Below are 15,054 nucleotides of genomic sequence, written 5' to 3' on the forward strand. Positions count from 1 at the left end.
ATGGGGCTCAAAGGCGCTCCAGGCGGCTGCGCTCACTGCCTCTCGCTTCCCCTCTCCTTTTCGGCTCGAGCTTTCCATTCCCAGCGCCCGCCGCGGAGCAGCCCGGGATGGCTCTTCCCCGCTCTGCCCAGCCCCACCAAGGAAGACCCCTGCCCCCGAGACCTTGACCAAACCCGGGCCGTTGCAGGGGAGGCCCAGCGGCGGCCACCGATTCGGCCGCGACCTGGCCGAAGGGCAGACAGCAGCCAAGCACTCAGGAGTGCGTGCGTGTGTGTGTCTCTCTGTGTGCGTGATTGTGTGCGCGCACCCTTCTCCGGCCTCCTGCCAGTGTTCTGGGCCGAGGCTGGCCGCGGGGCGCTGCTGGTCTGGCGGAGGTCACCCGAGCTTGCTAAGGGGATTGATGGAGGGAATTCGTTAACAGCAGCGACCCTCTCCGGCCCACGTCGGCTGGAGCCGGGCCTTCTTGGGGGCCAGAGGGCACTGGTCCACAGGCTCGGAAGATACAAAAAAGAGCTCGCAGCTGCTTTCCCCAGACCAGCAGATTGTGCGCGCGAAGGAGGTCCCAAAACCCCAAACTCCTTTTGATGGGTACTTTTGTCTCGGCCCCAGAGGTGAGCCCCTTGGGGTTGCGAAGTCCAAGGCAATGCCCTTACACTTCTTTCCGAGAGCTGATTCGTCAGGTGACGAAGCCCCTTTCTCCCCGCCTGCAGAAAAGGACGATGCGGGAGGCCTCTGCGGCTGCTCGTGACCCACTGGTCCACAAAGCTAGATCCTATCTAGTGCTAGCCAGTTCCCCCACATCGTACCACCACGGCAACAATAACCCCAAAACGAGAAGAACCAAACCTCCCACTCACTTGTACCCGAAGCGGCTTTACACTGAAGGCTTCGTTTCCCACACGGCTACTTCCATAACTCAGATTTTGTTTTTCCTGGCGGTGGTGTTGGGAGGGGTGAGATGATGATTAAATAAATAATAATACCCCAAGTCAGAGCTGCAGGGGAAAACGCGCCCGCGCTCCTGGGCGGTTTCAGGGGACTGCGCCCGGCATACACGGATGGGCAGACGGACGCAGGGACAGACCAGGAAGGCGTCTGGTCTGCTGGCTCACCTTCTCAGTGGAAACAGCCAGTTCAGGCACGTCTTTTTCTTCTAGTTTACACACAAACATCTGATCGCTCTTCCAATACATGGCACAGGGAGGCCCGGCTATCACATACCAACTCCAGGAAGGGCCCAGGACTCTTGTTCCGGCTTTTGCTCGTACCCAACGAGACGCACTCGGAATAGCTGAAAAGAGGAGGAACTTAGAAAGAAAGAAGAAGGAAGGAAAGAAAGGAAGGAAAAGCAAGCTAGCTAGATCCAAGAAGGCCTTGGAGACGGCGCACAGTCTGTGAGCTACTCCTTAAGATCCGTTCCCCACTTCACTGACGGCAGTCCCTCCAGGAAAGAGAAGAAAAAAAAAAGCCAAAAAAAATGCAAAGTTTTGTTTTCCAGGGGGTGGAACCTTCCACGAAGGGAGGGAAGGGGGGTGGGGGCTTTTCCTGGATGACTAGCCTCACCTCCTCATGAAAACCCGCCTTCTCTACATGTTAAGATCTTTATCAGAAAATCCAACTCACTCAGTGTTTTGTATTAAACACTCACGGGGAAAAAGCCTGTTAACTTTTGACTGAAAAATCTCTGTCCTCATGGTTTGTCATAGCTCTCTAGCCTTACTCCGCAACCATAACCTAAACACAGATTCAGGTTACATCTCTTTTCTGAAATAACCCAGAAGACAAACAGAAGGGAAAGGGAATAGTATGGGAACTGGGGATTATTTGGCCCCTATCTTCTGAAGCTTCTCTCTCTTTCCTTCCCTCCCTCCTTCTCTGGGCGGATGCCGTCTAGCACAGAAAAGTAACCCCTTTCCAGCCTGGCTGTCCATTTATCTTCGGGCTTCTAAGTCCCTTTGCTAAAATTTTCTCATTAAGATAAAGACGGCGCATCTGAGCAACACAAAAGCTTATGGTTGCCACTAGATCTGAAATCAAGCCCTCAAGAAAAACAAGAAGTATGTTGCTAATTAGGATTACTCTTTCATCTCGACCCAGACCCAATTAGAACTCGACGAGTTGCAGTCCACAGCCCAGCGACAGTCGTCAGGGGGTGAGGGGAGTGCGAGGTGGTCGATAAAAGGTTGTTCTCTGGGGCGAGGGGGGTGGTGTCGGGGGTCGATCCTACGGCTTCCTTGGAGCGTATTTTTGTTTTTTGGTCTTCAATGAAAGATAAATGTATATTATATGTATACGCACATATACAGGGAGCTAAATCACTTTGTTAAAACTACTGTACTTTTCATATTTAAAAAATAAAATTTAAATTTAAAAAATGACCAAAGTGAGGTCAAATTCTCTTTCAGTTCAACTCTCTAGAATGGTGTTTAAAGTATATGCATGCATTTGAATCGATTTTTTTTTTTTTTTGCTTCTCTTTATTCCGATCCTTTGAATGTCTCAAACAAAGTAAGCATAGATTTGTGCAGGAACGGATCGAGAGTGCTATACAGGGCGTGAGGGGAGACTCCACTGGGTCTCAAAAACTCATTTGCTCGGATCAACTCGCGCCAATTGACGTTTTTTTCCCAAGGTATCTTTTCTCATAAACACGTACATATCCTTATAAAACGTCTGTTTGTTCCATAACCCAATTCGCTGTAACTGCCCACAAGTTCCTATCAGAAATTCTGTAAATAATAGTCCTGGCCTGTTCAACCTCGCTTAAACACGTCAGAACAGTGGATGATTAATCTGTGCCATATTATTATTATTGTATTGCATTATATCGAGTATGAATCGTGTCTATTTTATTACTTTGTGGAACTCAGAATTGAACACGGAACAAGGCTAGCCTGTTTTTAGGAAGTGGGACTGGGGGCTTGTGCCTTTCATAAAAAAAAATGAATCTGTATCATAAGGGAGTGGGAGTGGAAATCCACACAATTCATTTTCCATGAAACAATCTGCTTCGAGACGGTTCCTCTGAACGGAAAGACAGAGAAGGTACAGAATGTTGGATCCATCAACCCGGGTCTAAAGTAGGATCAGGAACAGAATGAAAATCAAATTTCCAGGCCTGTTATATAGTTACAGCCAAAGTGTGCTTTTCTTTGTCTTTTCGACTTTTCCTTCCTTTTTTTTCCTTTTTAACCAATGTATCCAAGGGGTTGTTGGTCTGTTCTTCCCGCAGTGGAAGCAAACACCCGGGCTTACTGGGTCCTTCTACCCATTTTAATTTGAGGGGATCAAATCCTGGATCCCATCCATTCCCGTTTCCGAATCGTTATCTTCCTCGGAGAAAGCTCTCCTCTCCTTGGAAGTGTGCATTCGGAGTCCTGCGGTTGTAACAAACAAAGGAGGGTTTCAAAGTAGCTGGTTTTTTTCCCATCCCCCCCCCACACACACACACATTTGGACATATGGATATATTGTAACTGCATAATTGGAAACGCCGAGCTGGCTTGGAGGGTGGGGGGCTTCGGCTGTGTGCAGGCATTTAATAGATGCAGAATAATGGGGGCGTTTTTTCTTCTAAAAATTATTATTGTTCCCAACAACTAGGCAGGGTCCGATTTCCCCGGCTCCTGTGAACCTTCGTGCGCCCTTGCAGGGTGCGCTCACCTCGGCTGAACCCTCCGCTCCTGGCCCCCTTTTTGTGGCGGAGTAAGGTTCGCTCCCGGACCAGCCCGCGGGGCCTCCTTCTCTAGCTCCGGAGAAGTGGTCCTGATGTTTTGCAAAATGCGGCAAGCCTTTCTCTCCTCCTAGAGAGGGGTTTTCATTCTAAACTCCAACGGCGAACAATTCGGGGATAGTTGTGACACACGCGCACTCTCTACCCCACCCCTACGTACAAATATGAAAAACCAATATGTTTCTTTGTATTGTAGATGGGATGGAGGGAGGTAGAATTCTCCTTGTTTTTGCTGAGGATGGCGTATCGTGTAGAGGTGTCTCCCAAATGAAACCATCAAGGACTTCTGCCCTGGCTTGGAGATGACGGAACACTCCCCACCAAAGCTCTGGCCCGAGCAAGGCCCCTGCCTGATTTCTACAAGTAAGGCACTCAGTTTACCCTCTGAGAGAGACGGAGCAGGGGCTGGAGAGGAGGCTGGCTGAGTGCGCCCAAAGCCCGAGGAGGAAGGCCTAGGTTTAGAATTGGAGGGGGCGCAGGACACCCGCTTAGAACCCCTTGTCTTTCCAGGCTATTAAGAGGCTGGCTGGCTAATTGGGCGGCTGCGGGCGGCGGCAGCCACGCGTTTTGTAATCGGTTAATAAGTCTGCCACATTGCTAGTGCTTCTCCAAAGGGTCCAGATCCCCTATTTTCTCCCTCCGCGCGCACTGCGGGCGCCACCTAGAAACCTCCTTCATCAGTGGGATGAAATTAAGGCTGCATTGACCGAGCCCTCCAGAACTTGATATTTAAAAGCAATAGATCCGAATTAGCAAATTATTACTTTAAAGAGGAGAGGTCCCCATCAACTGGCTTATTGAGCCCTGGGCCTCCCTGCTCCTCGGCGTGAGTAACCACATGTTTGGGTCTCAAGAAGGGAAACTCGAACGTCTCAAAGGCACTCCTTGGAGCTGCTACCGGAAAGCCAGGCCCTTCCTGCTTTCTCCTTACTCTGTGTGCTCCCACCCCTGCCCCTCTCTTCCCTGCCTCCCGCCCCCCTTAGGATTAAAGAGAAGAGGGCCAGGGGCCCAGCGGAGGGCCCGGGCACGCACCAGGGGACTCTGCTATCTCTTCTAACTCAGCAGCTCAGGCTAACCCTTCCCCGCTACCACCTCTGAGCTTGGACCCGGGAAAATGCTGGGGGTGGGGGATGGGGAACGTCCAAGGTCTGCAGCCGGGATTCTTCCCCTTCACTAATGAAGGTAGCTACCCCCAGCTTGCCAAGGTTTCGAGTCTAAATTCAGTCGTTTCCCTTAAAGGCGTCTGGTGTCAGAGGGAATCAGAATCACTCACTTCTTTCTAAACTAAGCTCAAAGAACATCTACATAACCCCAGCTGCTTAGTGCCTTCCTCGCCCCCGACCTCCTCCGCCATTGTCTCTTATTCATTGTGTATCTATTTGTAAAAGAGATACAGTTTGCCATAGTGGATGGAGAGTTGTTCTCGGAGTCAGGAAGACTAGATTTAAGATCGCCTCTGGCACATAGTGGGTCCATGGTTCTGGGGAAATCACTTCAACAACTCTCGAAGCCTCTAAATTGCGAGGTGCCCGTGACCTGCGCTGGCAGTAGGGGATCTTCACCTGGAGCTGCCTACACTGAATGACTCCTCGGAATATAGGCAGGCACGCGTGCGTACACACACACACACACCCTCTCGCAATACACTTCAAGGCATTCTTGTACTCTTCCGGGTGGAAGGAAACCTCCTTGGGCTCTCCCCAAAGGGCAAGCACACCCCAGCCACAGAACAGGCTCTAGGGAAGCAAAGGCTGCTTGGCTGCCTTAGGCGCTCACGTCTAAATCCCGCTAAATTCTCTAAAATTATTCTTAATTCTCCCTGAGTTTTCTTGGAGGCCTCCCAGAGGTTCCGCGTTTTGGATTCGGGTTAGGCTATACTGTCACCCCCCACCCCAGCCCCGTCCCTTTCGTTATTTCCTGGAAGCGCCCAACGGACGGCGGTCAATATCCCCTGCTCCGCCGGGCTTGCGGCTCTCTCCAGAGAGCTGCCCACTGCATCCACGTCATCCCTCCGAGATCCCGGAACTACGGGGGTGCTTTTCTCATTATTGTTTGAAACCGACGTATTCCTGGGGACCCTGCGGAGGGATGCTTGGCAGAGGGATTGCCAGGGAGACGCTGGGAAGCCTTGGAAGCTCCAAGCTCTCTGCGCCTAAAGGACCGCTCCTGAGCCCAGTGTCTTTTCGGCTCTTCCCCGGCCCCAAAGGTCACTCTGCCCCCTATCTCCCCACTATCCCCGGCTCTCTGGGCCTCAAGGACTCTGAGAGGCTGATGGAGGCGCTCGGCGCCCCGCGCCCGTCTCCAGATATGCCCACGGACTACAGCCAGAGTAGTTAGCTGCCACCTCTCTGCCCTGACTCCGGAAGGGGCATCCTAAGTTAACTTCAGCCTAAGCCGAGAGCTGAGGAGTTCAGGCGGCGCTCGCTGGCAGCTAAATTTTACGACGCCCTTCATTCAGAGCGCGATGTTTACCCTAGAGCCGCAGACGCGGAAATCTCTGGCCTCGCCCACGCTGCCCTAGACTTGTCTCAAAGTGGAAGACGAAGCATCCCCTATAGCAAGGCGGGTGCCTAAAAAGGGATGTCTTTATTGGTCTCCAACTGGCTAGGCTCAAAGAAAGGGTACGGTGCCGTCCGCCTCCTCGCTACAGGCAGGCCCCCACCCTAAACTGGAGGATGCCAGACGCATACCTCTCCGACAGGTCTCGGGAGGCCGCGGGCTGTGGTGGATAGAGCCCAGGACTAGGAGGTGCCAAGAGTGGAGTTCAGATCCCTCCTTGATCGCTTGTGTCGCCGGGACACCCCTGTAACCTCCTGGGCCGTAGTCTCCACAATTGTACAACTCAGTTGGCCCCAGTTAGGCGCCTACAAAGTACTGGATAGTGTGGACACAGAGTCGGCCTTGACTTCAAGCCAGGTGTCTGGTCAAACTGGCTGTGTGATCATCGGCAAATGACTTCACTTCTCAGAGCCCCAGGCAACTGTCAGAGACTGCAGTGGAGGGACAACCATCTGCGTAGTGTGAGGACTATACTCATCATTTTTAAAATTGTGCTAGGCAGTGAGTGAAGGTGAGAATCATACCTGGAGTGTGTGCCTCCCAGGGTTGCTGTGAGGACCTAAGGAGATCACGTGTATGTACGTACGGTGCTGGGCAAACCGTGAATCGCAGTATGTGTGAACGTCAGATCTTCGTCGCCTCTCCAAGTTGTTAAGTTAGATTTAAGAGAACTCAGAGGCTCAAAGCTGTCAGAGAGATGCTCACTGGTTCCTCAAATGCCCAGAGGCCACTCTTTAGTGTTCTTCACCCCTCTCTCCCAACTTTGAAAGTTTCAAATCCTAAGTGGGAGGAGAAGGTCCCCAGGCCCAGTACGGCTCTTTTCTCTACATCTTCTGAGCTCTGGCTACTGGAGAGTGAGCCCCAGTCGAATGGGGAGCGAGCGCTGGAGTTAGAGGCAGGGAAAGACTCCGCATCTGGCTGGGAGGATGGGATGGTGTCGGGCGGCCGGTCGCGAGATTCCATCCCTTCGAAAGCTTGCCGGGGAAGCGTGAAAGCAGACCAGTGCAAAGACACGTGTAAAGCAGCTTACTTTTCATGCCTAGCAAATAAGGCATCCTTAGGGTGGGCTGGCCCAGTGCGCTCAGGGCGCGAATTTTTTCCGGAGGAGGGTGGTGAGGTAAGGGGTTTGGTGGAAGCCAATGCTTCGGCTCCCTGGTTTCCAGGGCTGGATGTAAGCTAGGCGAGGGCAGAGGCGAGCCCGCGGCCGGTGGTAGATTGCAGGTGCCGAGCGCCTGAGTCACCACCGCGAACTGAGTCTTATCTCATCTAAGAGCTAAAGCCTCCCCATTCCTAGCACATTGCTTTGTCTTCTGTGCTCAGCCAAGGTGTCCCAGAAGTGCAAGAAGCAGGGAATGACTGGGGATCATACAGAGTTTTAGAAAGTGAAATAGTCTTTCAGATGTTTCCCCATCTCAGCCTCGAAGCTACAGAAGTGTTTGCATCCACACATGCCCACAACTTATGTGTACAAATCTTTAAATGCGTGCACATGTATCTCTGATCTCAGCCTGTTGCTTCTTGCAACCACAGAAGATATATACTTAAATATATTTTCATATTCATATATGCACACGTGCATATATACTGGGTGATTCTGTGTTCAGAGGCCAGATCCGTGGTTTTCTCTCTGGAGGGAATATCGGACGTATCGACTCATCACTAACACAGAGATCTTATATTGGTTTGTAATTGATAGAAATTGGGAGTTTCCTGAGCTTGAGAGCACAAGAGATTTGCCTCTGGTCACGTAACGAGGTGGCAGAGGCAGAATTTGAATCCTGGTCTTCCTGACTGCGAAGTTGTCTTTCTAGCTGTGTGTGTGTGTGTGTGTGTGTGTGTGTGTGTGTGTGTGTGTGTGGGCGCGCTCCGGCTAGGGTCTCTTTGTGTTTCTTTGTCCTCATGTCTGCCGGCCTTTTTTGTTTGTCCTTTTATGTTTGTTTCTGTTTCTGCCTCTCCCCTCCCCCCTGCTCTCCTTTTCTTCTCTCCCCTTTTTAGGTTCACAAGGGTCACAGAATTTAAAACTGAGAGTCCTTAGAAAGCGTCTGTTCTGATGCCCCTCATTTCAGAGATCAGAAAAAAAGAGGTTCGGAAAGGGAAGGGGAAAAGAAGGGAATAAGCATTTATTAAGCGCCTACTATGTGCTAGGCACTGTGCTAAGCGCTTTACAAAAGAGAAATGAGATCACTTCTCTCCACTGCCCCCCTCTAATCCCTGCATTCCTCTTGCCTCTCACTTCTCTTCTTCCTTCTCCCCCAAAGCCAGATGAGCTGTGGGTACAGAGAGGGCCTGAAGTCGCTCACTCCTTCTTTATTCCAGAAGGGAAAGCGCAGGAGGTTTAGCTCCCTGGAAGGGATGGCTTCGCTCTGATCTTGGTCAAGGCTCTGTTCTTTCCTAGTTCAGAAACCATTCAGCAAGCAAGCCTTCTGTGCTGGAGACAGGGAACTAGGGCTGGGCAGGTGGAGCTTTGTCGTCCCAGAGGGACCACAGACGAGGTGCCCGGAGGGAGAAGAGGCTGATGCACGTTTGTCCTTACGCCCAAAGCCTCACCAGTAGGCGCTGGCCAGACACCGATTCCCCTCAATTCTGCCCTCCACCCCCGAAGCAGCCACTTTGACTTGGCTCTAAGTTACTCAATGACATACTTGTAACACCCCAACATACTGAAAGCTGTTTGCGCCAAGCCTTTCGAACATCGTGAATAGAGGAAACGTAATTTCCCAGAGAGAGGGAGACCTTCCCTCGCTGCCTTTCCTGGGTTTCCTTAATGGGGCTTGGGGTGGTGGAGCCCTGCTCCGTCCCTTTGGAAGGGCGGATGGTCCAGGGCAGGCCTGAGAGTTTATCCTCCTCAGCCTCGCTCTGCTTCTAGTGACAGCTGGGCAATTTTCTTGTCTGCAGAGGTTCTGCAAATCTTCCAAGGAGCTGCCAGTCTGGGAGGTGCGCAGGGCAGTGAGAGGATTAACCTCTGCCCATACTCCAATGCTTGACTTTCTCAGACTGTGGGATCAGGAAAATTTAGAGCTGGAAGGGTCCAAAGAGATCATCTGGCCCTATCTCCACCCAACCACCATTTGAGGGCAGCTAGGTGGGAAGTGTATAGGGTACCAGGCCTGGAGCCAGGAAGACTCACCTTGAGTTCAGATCTGGCCTCAAATACTTACTAGTTGTGTGACCCTAGGCAAGTCACTTCACCCAGTTTGCCTCAGTTTCCTCATCTGTAAAATGAGCTGGAGAAAGAAATGGCCAACCCCTTTAGTATTTCTGCCAAGAAAAGGCCAACTGGACTCACAAAGAGTCCCACACAACCAAACAGCAACATTTACTATTTTACAGATGAGAAAACTGAGGCTGGAGAGAGGAAGTTGACTTGCCAGAACCATAGAGTTAGGGAGCAGCAGAGTCAGGATCTGAACTGGGTTCCTCAGTTTCGAAGTAGAGGGCCCTTTCTCCTGCCATCCCCAGTAGCACAAGCTAATAATTGAGAGGAACAGGGGGACATTTGGAAGGCAGTGGCAAGGTGGGGTGAAAAGGGACCACGAGTGTGCTTGCTGTCAGATCTACGTGGTGAGAGGGCTCCCCTCCCACTGAGAGAGAAGAGAGACAGAGAGGGAGAGACAGGGGGAGAGAAACCGAGAGAGAGAGAGACAGAGACAGAGACAGAGAGAAGGAAGGAAATCAGGAATGACTTCAAGCCCTCAGCAGTCAACTCGAGCTAGACCTCCCCAAGAGCCAGGGCACTTAGACCTGACCCTAGACATAGTAGCAAGGTTTTCTCTCCCTTCTCCTATTTTCAAGTTCCCAAATGAACTCCAGAGAATTAGTGGGGAGAAGCCCAATCCACCTCTCCTCTTCAGCAGGCTAATGAATTCAATAGAAAACGTCTCTACGCTGTAGTGAATTTTGTATTCCTTCACCTCCAGGCAACCCATAGGGGCAAATCCTAAGTTATGTGTGAAATCCTATTGAAGGAGAGGGGAGAGCAAAGAGTGCAGGAGGAATGGAGAAGTGACCAAAAAAACCTACCAAAAAAACAAAAACCCCTCACTGGCCTCTGACTCTCTCTGAGCCTTGGCCAGCTGTGTGACCTTGGGCAATTCACCTACCTATCTGGGTAGCAGTTTCTTCATCTCCAAAGCGAGGAGGGTTAGGTCGGATGAGGCCCGAGCTTCCTTCCAGCTCTACCATTTTATGATCACAGTGGTCATTCCTGCTAGCCTAAAGGAAATCACTTGGACACATTCTTAAACCCCTTCTCTGCAGCAACGCCTCCCTTGGCCTCAGAGCCCTAAACCCTTGCTTTGCTCTGTTTTTGGACAAAAGCCCTGGGAACCCACCTTCCTGCCCCCTCAGCCTAGCCCTGTCTTTCTAGTCAAATGGCTGTAACTTGATCTTCCTTCCCCTGCCAGTCTCGCTTACCCAGGGTGGAGATTTTTGACAACCATTCTTGAAGGGGCCTCACCCAAAGAGGGTCTCCAGCCGCCAGAGCTGAGAGCCATGGCTTCAATTTTGCAGAGCTCTCTCACCCCACCTGCCTCGCAGACCTGCCAAGTTCTAAAAGCCTGAGCTCCGTGCACAGCGCAGTTTTTCCAATTAAACTGGAAACCTACATTCCGATTTCCAGGAGAAATGAGCTAAATCAAGATCATCACTTTTCCAGCTCTCAGTTGTTTTGCATTTCTGAGACTGCTTTTTAAAGTCTGCAGCCTCCAGGAGGCTGTCTGGAGAATAAATATGTATGCATAGAACCCGTAAAATAGCCCAGCCCTAATTGATAGCCTCAGTAAAGTGCCCTTGGAGGGGATGGAATTTGGATCAGACACTAGGGATGGAGAGAGTATGAAAAGTTCAGTGGATATTTTAATATGCTTTCTATATCCTTGGGATGAGAACAATCCCCCTAGTCCTACTATGTACACCATAAGAAAGGGAAACCAATCTGTTTCTGGGAGAGATGGAAAAATCTGCTTAGCTAAAGGGAAGATACTTCCCTTTTCTTTCAAAGGATGATGATCTCAAGGATGGAAAAGGACAAAACTGGAGAGAAAAGGCCATATCAAGTAGTACAAAGGAATGAGGAGCTGGCAGATGGTATCTGAGTGCTGGTGGATGTCGTCTACCTTCCAAGCGAGTCACTATGGGCTGGGAAGTGTCCAAGGCATGACCATTCAGACCCAGAAAGAAGTCGGTATGGAGAAATGCTGGAGAGTGGGAGAGACAGCGAAGCACCTTCTCCTAACTCCCACCTTACCTAGCAGCTGGGTAATTGTTTTTACTGTTATTGATCCAGGAAAGGGCCTGAGGAAGAGTCCTAGAAACCTCTAGGGTGAAAAGAGGGGCCTCTGAGGGTTGATTCATCCTGAGGTTGATGAAGGAAACTCTGACTTACTTATGCACTCAGCATTTTTGGCAGATCAGTGGATGAAAATCTCAGCGAGGTTTGACCAAGGATTTTAACTACTGTAAAACTCACGGTTGTTGGGTTGTTGTTGGTCAGTTGTGTCTGACTCTTTGTGACCCCTCTTAGGGTTTCCTTGGCTGGCCATATCCTTCTGTGGAAAACTGAGGCCAACAGAGTGATGTGCCTCGCCTAGGGTCACCCAGCTGGTGTCTGAGGCTGGACCTCTTCCTCTACCCACTGTGCCACCTGGCTGCCCCCAAACACATGGGGGCCCTTTCAAATATTGGATTCCAAAGGATCAATGCTTTTGTTTTCATATTTGCATCTTCCACCATCAGCAGTCATTCTCTACCTTTTATTCCTCCAAGGGGTGGGGTGGGGGGGCTCTGAGAAGTGGTCCTAGTTTATAAAGCCTTAGAAATTTGAAGCTGGAAAGTCCATTCTCTTTAATTTATAGATGAGGAAACTGAGTCTCAGAGGGGATGGGAGTTACCTAAGGTCACACATAGAACTTTTCAGAGTGGCCACTAAACCCTGGTCTTCTCACTGAGAATTCAGAACCTTTCCAATACCTTTCCAATAATTTTTTAAAGTTAATTTTATTTTTTATTGTTCCTCATAGATCTTCTGAGACAAAGCTTCTGAAATCTCAAGAACATGTTGGCTTGATTTTATTCCTCAGAAAGATCATGTATTCAGAGATGGCAAAAGGACCTCAGAGGTCATCTTTCTTTTTACCTTACCAAAAAAATCAGCAGAATTTGGAACCATTAACACATAATTTCTTTTCTTAACAGAGAGGCTCTTTTGCCTAGCAGATAGAGGGCTGGACTTCGGAAGGCCTGAGTTCAAATCATAGCTCTGACACTGGCTTGGTGGGTCCATTGGCAAGGCACTTGTTTCTCTGAACCTCTGGGGGCAACCATCTGAAGGGGGAAATCAGAGCTTTCTTTCCACACCCACAAAATCGCAGGTCCTGGACATATGCTATCTTTTCATCATAGAATTTCTGAAGGCATGTCTACAGCCCTTTAGGTAACTTAGATGATGAGGACAAAAATGACTAATTTCTTCTAGGATGGACACAGTATTTCTAGCTGTGTAAGAAGACATGGGGTGGGGAAAAGTACTGCAGGGTCATATTCATAGAATGTCACGATTGACAAAGGCGTGAGAAATCATCCACTTCAAACTTTTCATTGGACAGATGGGGAACACGGCTGCAAGGAAAAGGCCAGAGAGCAAGTGACTTGTGCTGGGTCTGGCCTCAGACACTTACTAGCTGCATGACCCTTGGCAAGTCACTTTACCCAGTTTGCCTCAATTCTCTCGTCTGTAAAATGAGCTGGAAATGGGAAACCAATCTAGTATCTTGGGCAAGAAAACCCCAAATGGCGTCACAGAGAGTGGGACATGACTGAAATGACTGAACAACAATGTGTGTGTGTATGTGTGTAGGCATGTATGTGCACAGACTATGTATGGAAGAACAGAGGAGGGAAAGAGAGAAGTAGAAGGAGAGAGGCAGACAGGAAGGGGAGAGGGACAGAGAAAAGGATGGGTAGAGAGAAGAAAGGGGGATGGGAGAAAAGGAGGGAAAGGGAGTCTAGTGGATGAATAGACCTGAGCTTGTCCAGAGGATGTCTTGTACCAAGATGCTGGTGATGGGTTTTGAAACTATGTCACATATAAAATGTTAGAAGTAACTGAAAATGTTTAGTTCTGCTGAAGGAAAAGCTATCTCAGGGACTGCCTTGGGGAAGATGGAGTTTGATCTGTTTCCTGTATATCCCCTGAAAGATCCAAGACGGATGGAGAAGGGATGGAGAAGCTCACTTTTAAGGAAGAAGTTTCAGACAATTCTTGATTTCCAGGAGAGAAATGATTTGCTTCCCTCCATAGTGAGCTCCTTGGCCCTGGAAGTGTCCGAGTAGAGGTAGATGATTCTGCTTGGATGGATTCCACTGGATGTACCAGAGAAGGGGCAACTCTCAGCTTCTTTGATGAACAAGAAAGATACCATGTACCATCCTCAATGTGTGAGCTCTCCTGGGTATTTTATGGTCATACCTGGAAACCTCAGTTTTCCTTCTGTGTGTTTGAAATTCTTTTTCAGTTGTATTCCCATCATCCCTTGCCTCCCACCCAAAAGTCAAATTACATGTTAGACTTTCTCCATAAAATGGAGAGATTGTCATTCCATTTGGGGGGAGATTCTGACCAGACTCTGGCTTGATTTCTCTTGTTGAAAGGCCAAGAAAAACCAAGGCCTTAGGTCCCTGGGCAACATTGCAGTTCCTCCTCTCCCACCCCTACCCCTCGCTGTGTCAGGAGGCACTAATGACTGTCCTTTGATTTTTTTTTTGAACACTGACAGAGGAGGAAATGGAGAGGAGGTTAAGGATGCTGGACAGAATGAAATTGTGTCCTTATTTATTTGAGGCCTATGTCAATCAATCAATGAGAAGTGTGCCTATTGTGTATATTGGTGTATTTCTGTTTGTAGTGTTTGCTGTGTATGAATGTGGGGTGTGTGTGTATGAGTATGCATGAGTCTGTATGTATGAGTGTACGTGGCATGCTGGGGCAGGATGGAGACAGTCTCTAGGGAAGGTTCTCCAGGCTTGGGCTCAGTGGGTACATATTGGTGCCTTTCCCCACCAATATTCAGGGCTAGACACTCCTAGCCCCCATTGGCAGGCTCACGAGCCTGACCACCTCCACTTCCCGATGTGTTCGCAACAGGGTGGTGCCCACTCTAGGCTTTATAACCACACATCCATTCCCTGAGGGCCCAACTCCAGGCCCCAGCACTTTGGGGGTACCCCCAAGGCCCCAGCACCCTTCTGGGGTATTCCCTGTCCAGTCCAGTCCCTCTTCTGTGTCTCTAGGCCTTCTCTTCCTGGCTCCCCTCTCTCTCTGTATCCACAGACTGCTGATTCCCAGGTGCCAGTTGGACTTTCCCAATCTGCCCCCTTTGCCCAGTTGCTTTGGTTTGGGAGGATCCAATTTCCTCCCCTCAGGAGAAGTGTTGAGCTCAGTGATGGCCAATGGCATGTGGAAGGAGACAGAGGACTGACCTTGGAGAGCTGAAGACCTGCGCTCCAGTTCTTCCACTACAAACTGGCAGTTTCACCACTGGCAAGTCACTCTCAAAGCCCCAGGCAACAATCTAAAACTCAGAGGAGGGAGGGGCCTGCCTCATGAAGAAGCTTCCACGCTGGGAGCTCCCTATTCCCAGCTGAAATCCTGGGGCCAAATCAAAACAAAACAAGACACAGGCCCCCACGCATGTGCACAGGTTGTACATGTGTGTAGTCTTTCTTCTACCCAAGGAACACAGTGCAGGAAGCCTGCAACCTAGAAA

This window comes from Trichosurus vulpecula, chromosome 4, assembly GCF_011100635.1.
Source record: "Trichosurus vulpecula isolate mTriVul1 chromosome 4, mTriVul1.pri, whole genome shotgun sequence".
In the NCBI taxonomy this organism is placed as follows: domain Eukaryota; kingdom Metazoa; phylum Chordata; class Mammalia; order Diprotodontia; family Phalangeridae; genus Trichosurus; species Trichosurus vulpecula.